This window comes from Macaca mulatta, chromosome 3 (assembly GCF_049350105.2).
Source record: "Macaca mulatta isolate MMU2019108-1 chromosome 3, T2T-MMU8v2.0, whole genome shotgun sequence".
Lineage (NCBI taxonomy): Eukaryota > Metazoa > Chordata > Mammalia > Primates > Cercopithecidae > Macaca > Macaca mulatta.
In genome coordinates this window covers 178,034,845-178,047,082 of record NC_133408.1, presented here as the reverse complement: position 1 = coordinate 178,047,082, position 12,238 = coordinate 178,034,845, and the positions used below count along the sequence as shown (strand labels likewise).

The 12,238-nt window shown below is 38.5% G+C and overlaps 1 long non-coding RNA gene across 1 annotated transcript in view; it reads left to right on the top strand.

The window, feature by feature from the left end:
* Positions 1-3,269: 3,269 nt before the first annotated feature.
* LOC144339985 (uncharacterized) overlaps positions 3,270-12,238 on the top strand; it is a 56,216-nt gene continuing 47,247 nt past the window's right edge. Inside the window, exons 1-2 of the long non-coding RNA XR_013415635.1 lie at positions 3,270-3,442; positions 4,300-4,427. This is a non-coding gene — a long non-coding RNA (uncharacterized LOC144339985). The remainder of the gene's footprint in view (positions 3,443-4,299; positions 4,428-12,238) is intronic.

Here is a 12,238-nt window from a genome sequence, read left to right as displayed (position 1 = left end):
AATGGCGTAAACCCGGGAGGCGGAGCTTGCAGTGAGCTAAGATCCGGCCACTGCGCTCCAGCCCCGGCGACAGAGCGAGACTCCGTCTCAAAAAAAAAAAAAAAAAAAACCTGATAGAGAATTGGAGAAATTTGGCTGATTAACATGTTCATAGTTAAAGCTCTTAGTCTTGATTAAAGTAAATATTGTAAAGAAATGCATCAGAAGTTTGATAATTCTTTTTTTTTTTTTTTTTTTTGAGACGGAGTCTCGCTCTGTCACCCAGGCTGGAGTGCAGTGGCTGAATCTCAGCTCACTGCAAGCTCCACCTCCTGGGTTCACGCCATTCTCCTGCCTCAGCCTCCCAAGTAGCTGGGACTACAGGCGCCTGCCACCATGCCCGGCTAGTGTTTTTTTTTTTTTGTATTTTTTAGTAGAGACGGGGTTTCACCAGGTTAGCCAGGATGGTCTCGATTTCCTGACCTCGTGATCCACCCATCTTGGCCTCCCAAAGTGCTGGGATTACAGGCTTGAGCCACCGTGCCTGGCGATAATTCTTTTTAAAATGTAGTTAAGCCTGAAGCTGGATTTAATGTGGAGCCAAATTTCACATACACACTTGCATTGCTTCACACTATATTTACTGTTTTGCATGGATAGTGCTGGCACTGGAGTACTTACTGGTCATGTGCCTACATTGAATTTCTTCTTTCTTTCTCTCTTTCTTTCTTTCTTTCTTTCTTTGGAGATGGAGTTTCACTCTTGTCACCCAGGCTGGAGTGCAGTGGTGCAATCTCGGCTCACTGCAACCTCTGCCTCCAGAGTTCAAGCAATTCTCCTGCCTCAGCCTCCTAAGTAGCTGGGATTACAGGCGTACAGCACTATGCCCAGCTAATTTTTGTATTATTAGTAGAAATGGGGTTTTACCATGTTGGCCAGGCTGGTCTCAAACTCCTGACCTCAGGTGATCCACCCACCTTGGCCTCCCAAAGTGCTGGGATTACAGGCGTGAGCCACTGTGCCTGGCCTAGAGTGAATTTATTGATTGCACAGGATGTATGGTGATACTGGTGGACTTAAGGATATTGAATTGTGTATCAGGAATAAAATATTTATTATGTGGGTTTTGGGGGGCCCTGGGTAACAATGTAGCCTCCAGGGTAGATTAGGTAGAAAAAATTTAGGGTTGGTTTCCTGTTCCTTTGTTTTTGCTTCTAATTTTTATTCATTTGCTGTTTATTCTCCTCTGGGCTTTGCTTGTGTATGCATATATCTAAAACCATGATTTTTTTAAATTTAAATTTTTATTTTTATTTTTTTGTTTCTAGTGGAAAGCTTTTATTTGGTTCTGTGAATAGTTATTTTGTTTCCTATGCCTTTCTAGCAAGTCATCATTTGTTCTATTAATCTGGAATTCCTAGACTGCATTTGTCAGGCCCACAGGAATTGATGGGGTGCACCAGCTTTTTAAACTTAAACTAACTTTTTAGATATTAGGCTCCCTGATACTTTAAGTGTATTGAGTATACTTTCGTAAATAGAATTTGAGTCATTTTTCTCTCTGCCTTATTTCTCCAAAATTTGTAAACTATTTGTGAATGTTCTTAATTCATGGCAATGTATTTTTTTGCATGCAGTTGAGTAGGATCGCTAGGGCCGCATAGGGAAGGAGAACCCAGAAAACTGATGTGCCAGCAAAAGGGTAAGAATTTCTTATAGTTGAACTTCTGGCCTTTCTCTCTCTGTGCAAACCATTTGAATGAATCATTAAAATTACTGTTTATCTCCTTTGTAAAGTTTTGGTTAATGTGAAAAGAAATTCTGAGGCTAGTCATAAGCTGTAGCAAATCTGGGGTATTTTGTGCTATGAATTTTTCTTTCTCTGTTGTCCTGTCATGAAGAGGAGTACCTTAGGGTAGAACATGGGCTTAGGACCCCATAAGCTCACTGCTCATGACAACCCAGTAGGCTGGTCAGTAACAAACTTTGCTGCAGGTCCCTGAAACAAACAAAACAACTGGATGAGGTCTCCATCTTGTTTTATGTCCCTGGAGCTTGGCCCTTTAACCACATGGCAGTACTTTCTCTTAGTCTCTACCATCTGGAACAGGAATTTTGGGGTTCATGTAATAGTTAGCTCTAAAAATTGTCTTACGTAGTTGGAAGCCTTTGCAAGCTCAAAATAAGCTACTCTAGACTCCTTCTGGAAGGAACAATGTAGACTGTCCAATGCTGTGGCTCAGCAGCTGGGGTTTTGCCATTTTACAGTGGTGGCCTGGGTTCAGTCCCGGCTTGGGAAATGATTCCTTTCTGGTTTTGTATCTGTGTGACCTTTACCATTTGTTGATTCTCTTCCCCTCTGTGAACCATCTTGAATTTTTCTTCTCTGAGCATTTGGGAGGTTACCTTTGATAACATTCAAAAGCCAGAAATATTGGCCACTTGGCGTGGCTAAAATTGGATAATACGAGATTTTAAAGGATTTTTTTTTTTTTTAAAGAATGCTATGGTTAAGTCAGTTTAATTAAAAGTGAATTCTAACTATAGGTGTATTTAGAAGGCCTTTATGTTATGTTTTTTTCTCTTCTTGGATCTTGTTTTTCTGGAAGAAAGTTTTTTTCTTCTCAGTCGACTGAATTATTTTTATGGGAATCCTAAATTTCTAGTATATTCTGAGTATATTCTATCAATCTTAATTATTATGTTAAGTTATGGTAGACCACAGAAATAACCAAATTTCCTTGTCAATAGTGTTTTTAACTACCATTATTTAAAGTCATTTGAACTCCATGGTCTAAGTCCAATTACCTATTATAATCCATAGTTACCAGTATTATGCCCCTAAGTTGGAGAAACAACTGGTATTCAAGAGGTCATAAGTCCAGTGCTAAACATGGACTCATGGAGAACCAGGACAGCCACGTTGTCCTTCCTGAGTCCTTAAAGCTTTTGTTATTAAAGGTTATGCATTCTATGACTCATCATGGAAAAGATAAAATGATCCAAATTAAATTTATACTGGTGTGCTGACTTATAAATTGCTAAGGTAGTTTATAAGCAATATTTGGTTTGTCAAATCCATATTCCTGGGAAGTCAATCAAAGCCTCAGGTGCATTTGGCTACCTGATGGGTCATTTAAACATTTCAATTGTCATTTTCAATGCATGTTTTCTGGCTGTGTAAAAGCTTTCCCATTGAAGAGGGCAGATGTTATAACAGTAGATTATTATGCTACAGTGTATTTTCACCAGGTAAAGAAAGCTTTTTATGGTTCACTGAATGAGGACAATCAACCCCTTCACAGTCTAGAACCGGAAGATTGGATCTTCTGAGAACATCAGAGAAAGACTGTTCTTGCCATCCACACTACAGCAAAACTTCGGGACCTTGAAGTCCATAATCTCACAGATGAAAAGGGTCCCTCCACACTCTTGGAATTGTACACCCGTTGGAGCCCTTAAGGTAAAGCTCACCAGGGAAGTTTCTCCCCAGAAGAAGATGGCATCCTTGATGTGAATAACTTTTCCCAACATCATGGATCAAAACTTCTCTACTATCATGAGACTCTTATCTTTGAATATTTTTTCCTTGTTTATGCCTCTATGAACAGTAGAAGTGGAAAAGGGGTTTGTTGGAGTATACTTTTATTTGTGAAAGATTTTGCCGCCAGCCATACACATGGATAACCTTATACTTTGGTAGATAAAGGGTGAAAGCCTGGTGTAGGTGAGAAACTTCTTTTTTTTTTTTTTTTTTTTTGAGATGAAGTCTCGCTCTGTTGCCCAGGCTGGAGTACAGTGGCGCGATCTCGGCTCACTGCAAGCTCCACCTGGGTTCACTCCATTCTCCCGCCTCAGTCTTCTGAGTTGCTGGGACTACAGGTGCCCGCCACCACACCTGGCAAATTTTGTTTTTGTATTTTTAGTAGAGACAAGGTTTCACCATGTTAGCCAGCATGGTCTCGATCTCCTGACCTCGTGATCTGCCAGCCTTGGCCTCCCAAAGTGCTGGGATTACAGGCGTGAGCCACCGCCTCTGGCCTGTAAGTTAGAAACTTTAATGGTACATATGTTGCCTCATAATCAGTCAGAAATGGAACACTGGTTCACTCCTCTTAATCCACATCATGAGTTAAAGAGAACATTGCCAGGAGGCCTTCACTATTCTAGAAGGGCATCATTTGTTAGGTCCTTTTTCCATGATTTGGAGTAAAAGCAATGATTAGAAATTTATCCCTCATGATAGGCTCTATAGCGGATTCTACTGTAAAAGCTATATTTACACAACAGACTTTAAAGACTTTAAATTCTCTTGTGAAGGTTATGATAGAATTGGCTGAACAGAAGTATCTGTGCAGCCGCTGGCACTGTGACCCATGGAGAAATACATCAAATGAAGATTATGGAGATTCAATGGCAGGGTATTAATGAAGAGATCGCTTATTTAGGTGAGTAGACTGTTTAGCTCATTCTTTGATCTATTTGATTTTATGTGGTTTGGTTTATGGGAACCCTGGGTAAGGAGTACACTCCAAGGTCTTGGTATTATCCTCCCAGTGGTCATAATAATAGTCTGCCTGGTGTGCTGCATTCTCTCAGAGGTTTTAAGTGTTTGCATGCAGCCATCTCTAGAATGTCAAATGTTTTCTCTTCAACTGGAATGACAAGAGCTGAAAGAAATGTGCCACCATGAGGACACCATAACCTATCAATGACGTGCTGAGACCGGAAACCCAACATGATGGTAACTGAGAGTGGCAGTAAGGCCCTAAGTTTTGGTCATACTCTCACCTAAGTGTGAACCTGACCAAAACCGGGAATTTTTTAAAACAAAATTATGGGAGGTCATTGTTTTGGACTGAGCTCATGTGCTAGGCCCCAACAGACCAAACCAAACCAAAATGGAGTCACTCATGCTAAGACTTTAAGGAAACATATAGATCTTAGAACGGACCAGGTTTTGTTTTTCTCCTGCAAATCTCTGTAACAAACATTCCTGACAGCACAGGTATCCACCCCCTGAAGTTCCCATTAAATCTTTTAACCAAATGCATTTCCTGTCACCTAGAGACCATCAAGCTTCAGATGATCATATAACAAGGGTTCCAGTCAGTTCCAGGTAAAGACATCCCCCACCTCCCTGGCCATGAAGAAGCTACCCTGCCTCCATTAGACAGAACAGGGTGAGAGTTCCATGATCCCCAATAGGTAGAGACTACGCCCCAAGCCAGCATGAAGGAGTTACAGAAGAAAGACCATCAGTCCCTCTGATTCCCATAAAGATTTATGGGGATCATGTCTCTCATGGGGGAGATGAGGCAAGAGAATAGGGTCTGGGGGCAGGGAACCTAAGGACTTCCTAGAATTAAACAGAAAAAAACCAACTTTCTAAGACCAAGTAAATAACTTTGTAACTCTACTTCAGCTATGACAGGAAACATTCTTCATTTGCACAAGGTATACACAAAATAACTAACTTTGTAGCCTCACTTCATCCCCTTCATCTGCACAGGGTGTACACCAAGTAAATAACTTTGTAACTTCACTTCAGCCTCTTCATTTAAATAGGGTGTACACCAAGTAACCAATAGAAACCTCTGGAGGGTATTTAAACCCCAGAGAATTCTGTAACTGGGGCCTTGAGCCACTTGCTCAGGCCGCTCCCACCCTGTGGAGTGTGATTTCATTTCAATAAATCTGTGCTTTTGTCGCTTCATTTTTTTCTTTGTGAGTTTTGTCCAGTTCTTTGTTCAAAATGCCAAGAACCTGGACACCCTCAACTGGTAACAGTTTCAGTGCTTACTTGCTCATGTCTTATTTTCTAAAGAAACACAAAGTTTTTTTATGCCATCATATACCTTTAAAAAACTTTAGTTTGGTGAAGCTATAAAATTTTCCATTGGCAGTTACTGTCACAAAGTTAGCTTTATGCTTAGAGCTACCAGCGTTATAGGGCATGTGTACAGCAAATTATTGTAGCAAATATATTACAGTACCTCAACTAGAGAAATGGAAGTGTTGATTTTAGAAATCAACTAAAAGTTTTAGTTTCATATACATTGAAGTCTTGTCAGTGTCATTTTTCTTACGATGTTCACCAGTCAATTTCAATAGTTCGTGCTTACATAGTTGTAGTAGTTTATATTTCTTAGAATTCTTTAAATTTGTCATCTGGAACACAGAAAAACCATGATTTTCTTTCAGTATTTTAAAACTTTCCTTTAAAGATGATATTGTTGTATCTAGTATAGGAAAAAATTGAATTTGAAATTTAGTTTTGGATCATAGATTGGATTTTCAGTTGAATTGAAATATCTTGGTCCTTTTTCAGTCTTGCCTATATCAGTGAGTTTGTCAATGCCAAGAGACTTTGCAACTTCTTTAGTATGAATGTGTTTTCCCTAAGCATTATTGCTGTCTTCAAAAAAGTTATTAATTCCTTTTATGCTTTTAAGTGTATTATGTACGTTGAATTTTTGCTCCTGCATCATTTTGCATATAACATCAATTTTACTAAAGCTATTATACCAAATTGGTGCTGAGTAAATACATTTAAAATTGGTTATTTTCAAAATTATAACTTTGGCTTATGTTGCAGAAAAATACAACAAACTCACAGTAATGTCTGAGTATTGCATTCTTTGAGTTTCTAGGGTCTATGATAGCTTTGACTGGACTTTATCTTTTTTTTTTTCAAAAATGGTTCCAAAATTTTCTCTTCTAAAATTATTTTCAAGTATCTCCAACTCTGGTGCCAAAGACATTGTTGCATGTTTTCTGTAAAGTTTAAAGAATGTGCAAAACAAGGAACACAGGCTGTGTTATGTACATTTTTTCGGGGATTTACTGGTCTTTTTTTTTTTTTTTTTTCTTTTTCTCTGAGATAGTCTTACTCTATCGTCCAGGCTGGACTACAGTGGCACAATCTCAGCTTTTCATTATTATGTTTTCATTATTATGTTTATAAAGTTCTTAGATGATCTTCTGAATCCTGACCTTGTCCCAACAAAAATGAGTCATCTACATTCTGTCCTTCACAATATGCACTTGTAGTTTATCTTATTTTCATATAGTTAATGTTTTGTAGCATTAATGATTATAGCTATACATACAATTATTTTATTTTTAAAATATTTTTCCCTTTTTTCACAGATGAAGTAAGTGTAACCATATTTTAAAATCACATCTCAATTTCAAATGCTTAACACGGTTGTTGATATCTGTTTAATTTTCTTCACGTTTATTAAGGGCATGTGATAAATGCTGCCAATGTTTGTTTTATTTTCAATCTTTTGTTGTTTTTTTTTCTATTCCCGAAGATTTTCACATAGAGACAGAATACACACTATTTTGAAGTATAAAAGACTAGTAATATTTTTTGTGACCTGGGAGAATTGTGTGTAATGTTTTTAAAAACGTATTACCTGTAGCTTCAGATAGATAATTACCAACTAGAGTTTTCTTTAAATATTCCATTTATATGAATGTGTAGTAGGATCTACAGAAAGTATATTGGGCTTAATGGAGTCTTGTATTTTTCTTTTCTGGTTTTTCTGGAAATGTATCAGCCGGTTCTGCACATATTACTCTTTCTCTATTGTGATTCCTCTGTCTTGACAAGTCGGCGCTGTCTAAGCAGTAAGCAAGGTGAACCTGTTGGGCAGTTAAAGAATATTCCACAAAATAACCAGCTAATGCTCTTCAAAATTGTCAGTTAGATTAAAAAAACAAACAAACAAACAAACAAAAAAAAAAACCCACCCCCAAACCCAAGCTGTCCTAGATTGGAAGAGACTAAGGATACATGAAAATTAAATGCAACACGGAACCCTGGATTGGATTCTGGGTGAGAAAAAGAACATCAGTGGGACAACTGGTAACATTTGAGTAAGGCTTTGAGATTAGTTAATAATATTATATCAATATTAGTTTGCTGTTTTTGATCCTTGTGTGATGGTTATGTAAGATGTTAAGGCTGGGCGTGGTGGCTCACACCTGTAATCCTAGCAGTTTGGGATGCCGAGGTGGGAGGATCGCTGGAGCCCAGGAGTTTGAGACCAGCCTGGGCAATATAGTGAGACCCTGCCTCTAAGTAAAAAAAAAGTTAACATTAGGGAAAACTGAGTGAAGTGTATAGTCTGTGGAAAATTTTTATGCCATTTTTGCAACTTTGTAATAAGTCTGATATTTAAAAATAAAAAATTGAAAACTAAAGATAAATGAAAAATAGTATGCATGTTACTCTAAATCTTTACTTTTATTTTTATTTTATTTCTTTTTTTTTTGAGACGGAGTCTCGCTGTGTCACCCAGGCTGGAGTGCAGTGGCGCGATCTCGGCTCACTGCAAGCTCCGCCTCCCGGGTTCACGCCATTCTCCCGCCTCAGCCTCCAAGTAGCTGGGACTACAGGCGCCCACCACCTTGCCTGGTTAGTTTTTTGTATTTTTAGTAGAGACAGGGTTTCACCATGTTAGCCAGGATGGTCTGGATCTCCTGACCTCGTGATCCACCCGCCTCGGCCTCCCAAAGTGCTGGGATTACAGGCTTGAGCCACCGCGCCTGGCCTATTTCTTTTTTTGAGAGAAGTCTAGCTCTTGTCCCCCAGGCTTGAGTGCAATGGCTTGATCTCGGCTCACTGCAATCTTCGCCTCCTGGGTTCAGACAATTCTCCTGCCTCTGCCTCCCAAGTAGCTAGGATTAAGGTGCCTGCCACCACACCCAGCTAATTTTATTATTTTTTAGTAGAGACGGGGTTTCAACATGTTGGCCAGGCTGGTCTCAAATTCCTGACCTCAGGTGATCCACCCACCTAGGCCTCCCAAAGTGCTGAGATTACAAGAGTGAGCTGCCACACCCAGTCTCTAAATCTTAATAGTAGTTATTTTTATACTGATGAAATATCCATAATAAAAAATTGCTATTTTTAAAAGTGGACTAATATTTAACAATCTCTATGCAGTATTTCTTTGTAAATTTTTAGTGGTAAATGAAGATTAGTTATTATGTAGTGAATCAGATGTGGAGCCAAGGGGCTTGTCCTCCTAAAGGTTTGCTGAGAAATCACTGAAATGAGGTAGATTGATTAATAGGAGAAAAGACATACAAATGTATTTAATGTATATACATGTGAGCCTTCAGAATGAAGACCCAACCCATCAGTGAGGTACAAAAACTTGTATAACATCTTGAGGTTACAAAAAGAATGTGGGCTCAGAGTATGGCCAAAAAAATAATAATAATAAGTTACAGCGATAAGTCAGGTTTTAGTGGCAAGGCAGATGGAGGGAGAAAGGAAGAGGCTTGGCTAACAAATGTGGTCTTGTTATGTAGACGAAACCTACATGTAGATGTGGTCTTGTTATGTAAATGAAACCTCACAGGTAGGAGCCCTTAGAGAGAATAGATGGTAAATGTTCCTTTTCAGAACTTTAACTCTCAATTAATCTTTCCTGGATCCAGAGATGGCCTGGCTGTATTAATGTAGATTCTCTATAGATGGACATATGCAAATTTATCCCACAAAAGACATCCTTGCAGGGTCACTTCAAAGTATGTCAAAGAAATATATTTTGGGGTAAAATATTTTGATTTCCTTCACATGTTATAATCAAAAGACTCAGAGATACTCAACAACATCTTTCCAATATAATAAATAAGTAGGTCACAATATGAACTATTATATGATATACCAAGTGCCCTAAGACCAATAAAGAATTTTGCTTCAAATGTTACGACGCTCCCCAAACAGTATTTTAGTTGAAAAGCATCTCCTTGTGTAGAAGGACAGGTTTGTTTCAGATGCTTTTGGATCCTCAAGATCTTTATATTATTATACTTATTCCTCCTGTTTAAATTGAAACAGAATTATACATATTGAACCAGTTAGATAAACCATTTATTTCATTTTTCAGAAAATGGCAATATGCAGATTTTATTAGCAAAAGACATTTTACTGCCATCTGCCAAAAACTGTCATAGCACCAATTTTTAGAGCCAATAAAATTATAAATACAAATATTCCCCAAAATAGAAAATTATAAATATGCCTGTGAGTTGGGCACAGTGACTCATGCCTGTAATCCTAGCACTTTGGGGTACCAAGGCAGCAGGATCACTTGAGCCTAGGAGCTTGATGCTGCTTGAGTGATCTATGATTGGGCAGGGGGAGATGCTCTCTCTCTCAAAAAAAAAAAAAAAAAAAAAAAAAAAGATAAGAATGACATCCTTTAAGCCCTTGTGGTTCACAATCTGAACAGCTGGTCTTGGAGTTACTGAAAATGGAAAAGGTCAGTTTTCCATGGGAGACCAGCCATATAAAATCTCTAGTCTAGATGTTCTTGGATTCCTTCCAGAAAGAAGAATTGAGATGTGCTGCTTTTTCATATTTTCTTTGCTCTGCAAGACAAGTCATCATAAGGTAACAATTTGCTTAAAGCAAGTGGACATTCAAACACGTATACTTTTTCTTGCTTGTCTCTGTCAACCCGAAATAACCAAAGGACCAGAATCCAGTTGAAAGAGTTTATTCAAGCAAAAAGCTGGGAATAGCCATCTGGGAGACAAAGACTCTAGAGAAATGGGGTCAGTGTTCCTAAACTAAAAGCTAAGTTCTTACTTATATAGAAAGATAATAAAGACATTTAGTAGGATTATAACATTTTCTATAAAAGACTGGTTTATGAGTTACAACAATGTAATTTGTTGCAGTTTTGTTTTCTTTTCCATAAGGCTTGTTTTCTTTTCTTTATAGCTGGTTTTTATTTCCTTTCCAATTAAAAAGAATGTATTTAACATCCCGTCTTAAAACAATGTGATAGCCATGAAGTTTTTGTGTGAGAAAGGTAAGAGGAATGTTTATCTATGATGGAGATCACCAGTGAAGCGGGAAGGGGTCTTCCTTGGGGCTCTTCAATAATTTGCAACATTTTACAAAACAATATAGGCAAGGAGAAAGGTTAATCTATAAACAGAGAAACAAAGCTTACGGCTGCCTAGGTTACAGCTGTCTTTCGCGTGACTCAGGTGCCATCCTCACATTCATTTATTTTATTTTATTTTATTTTTTTGCTTGTAAAAATGTATAAGGTACAAGTGCAATTTTGTTACATGCATAGATTGCATAGTGCTCAAGTCAGGGCTTTTAGGGTAACTATCATCTGGATAACATACATTGTGCCCTTTAAGTAATTTGTCTTCATGTACCCTTGCAACCCCCTTACCCTTCTTCTGTCATTCCACTCTCTACATTCATATGTATACACTTTTTTAAGTTCCCACTTATGGAAACATGAGATATTTGTGTATCTAACTTGTTTTATCTAAGTTTTGTTTGTTTGTTTGTTTTAAACAGAGTATCACTCTGTCAGCCAGGCTGGAGTGCAATGGCGCGATCTTGGCTCACTGCAACCTCCACCTCCTGGATTCAAGCAATTCTCCTGTCTCAACCCCCTGAGTAGCTGGGATTACAGGTGCATGCCACTATACCTGGCTAAGTTTTGTAGTTTTAGTAGAGATGGGGTTCCACCATGTTGGCCAGGCTGGTCTTGAACTGCTGCCCTCAGGTGATCCGCCCACGTTGGCCTTCCAAGGTACTGGGATTACAGGTGTGAGCCACCGCGCCTGGTCTTTACCTAAGACATTGGCCTCTAGTTCCATCCATGTTGCTGCAAAAGACGTGATTTCATTCTTTTTTATAGCTGAATTATGTGTATATATGCCACATTTTCTTTATCAAATCATCCATGGAAGAACACTTACGTTGATTCCACATCTTTGCTATTGTAAAGTGCTTTAATAAACTACAAGTGCAGGTGTCTTTTTCACATATTGATTTCCTTAGGGTAGATATTCAGTAGTGAGATTGCTGGATTGAATTGTAGTTCTATTTTTACTTCTTTGAGAAATCTCCAAACTGCTTTCCATAGAGGGCTTACTAATTTACATTCCCACCAACATTGCGTAGGAGTTCCCTTTTCTCCACATCCTTGCCAATAGTTGTTGTCTTTTCTGACTTTTAAATAATAGCTGTTCTGACTGGGATAAAATAATATTTAATTTTTTTGTTTGGTTTAGAGACAGGCTCTTACCCTGTTGCCCAGGCTGGAGCCTCTTGAGTGGCTGGGACTATGGGTGTGCACAACCATGCCTGGCTAATGTTTGTATTTTTTGTGCAGGTGGCTTCTCTCTATGTTGTCCAGGCTGGTGTCAAACTCATGGGCTCAGGTGATCTTGCTGTCTTGGCCTCCCAAAGTGCTGGGAT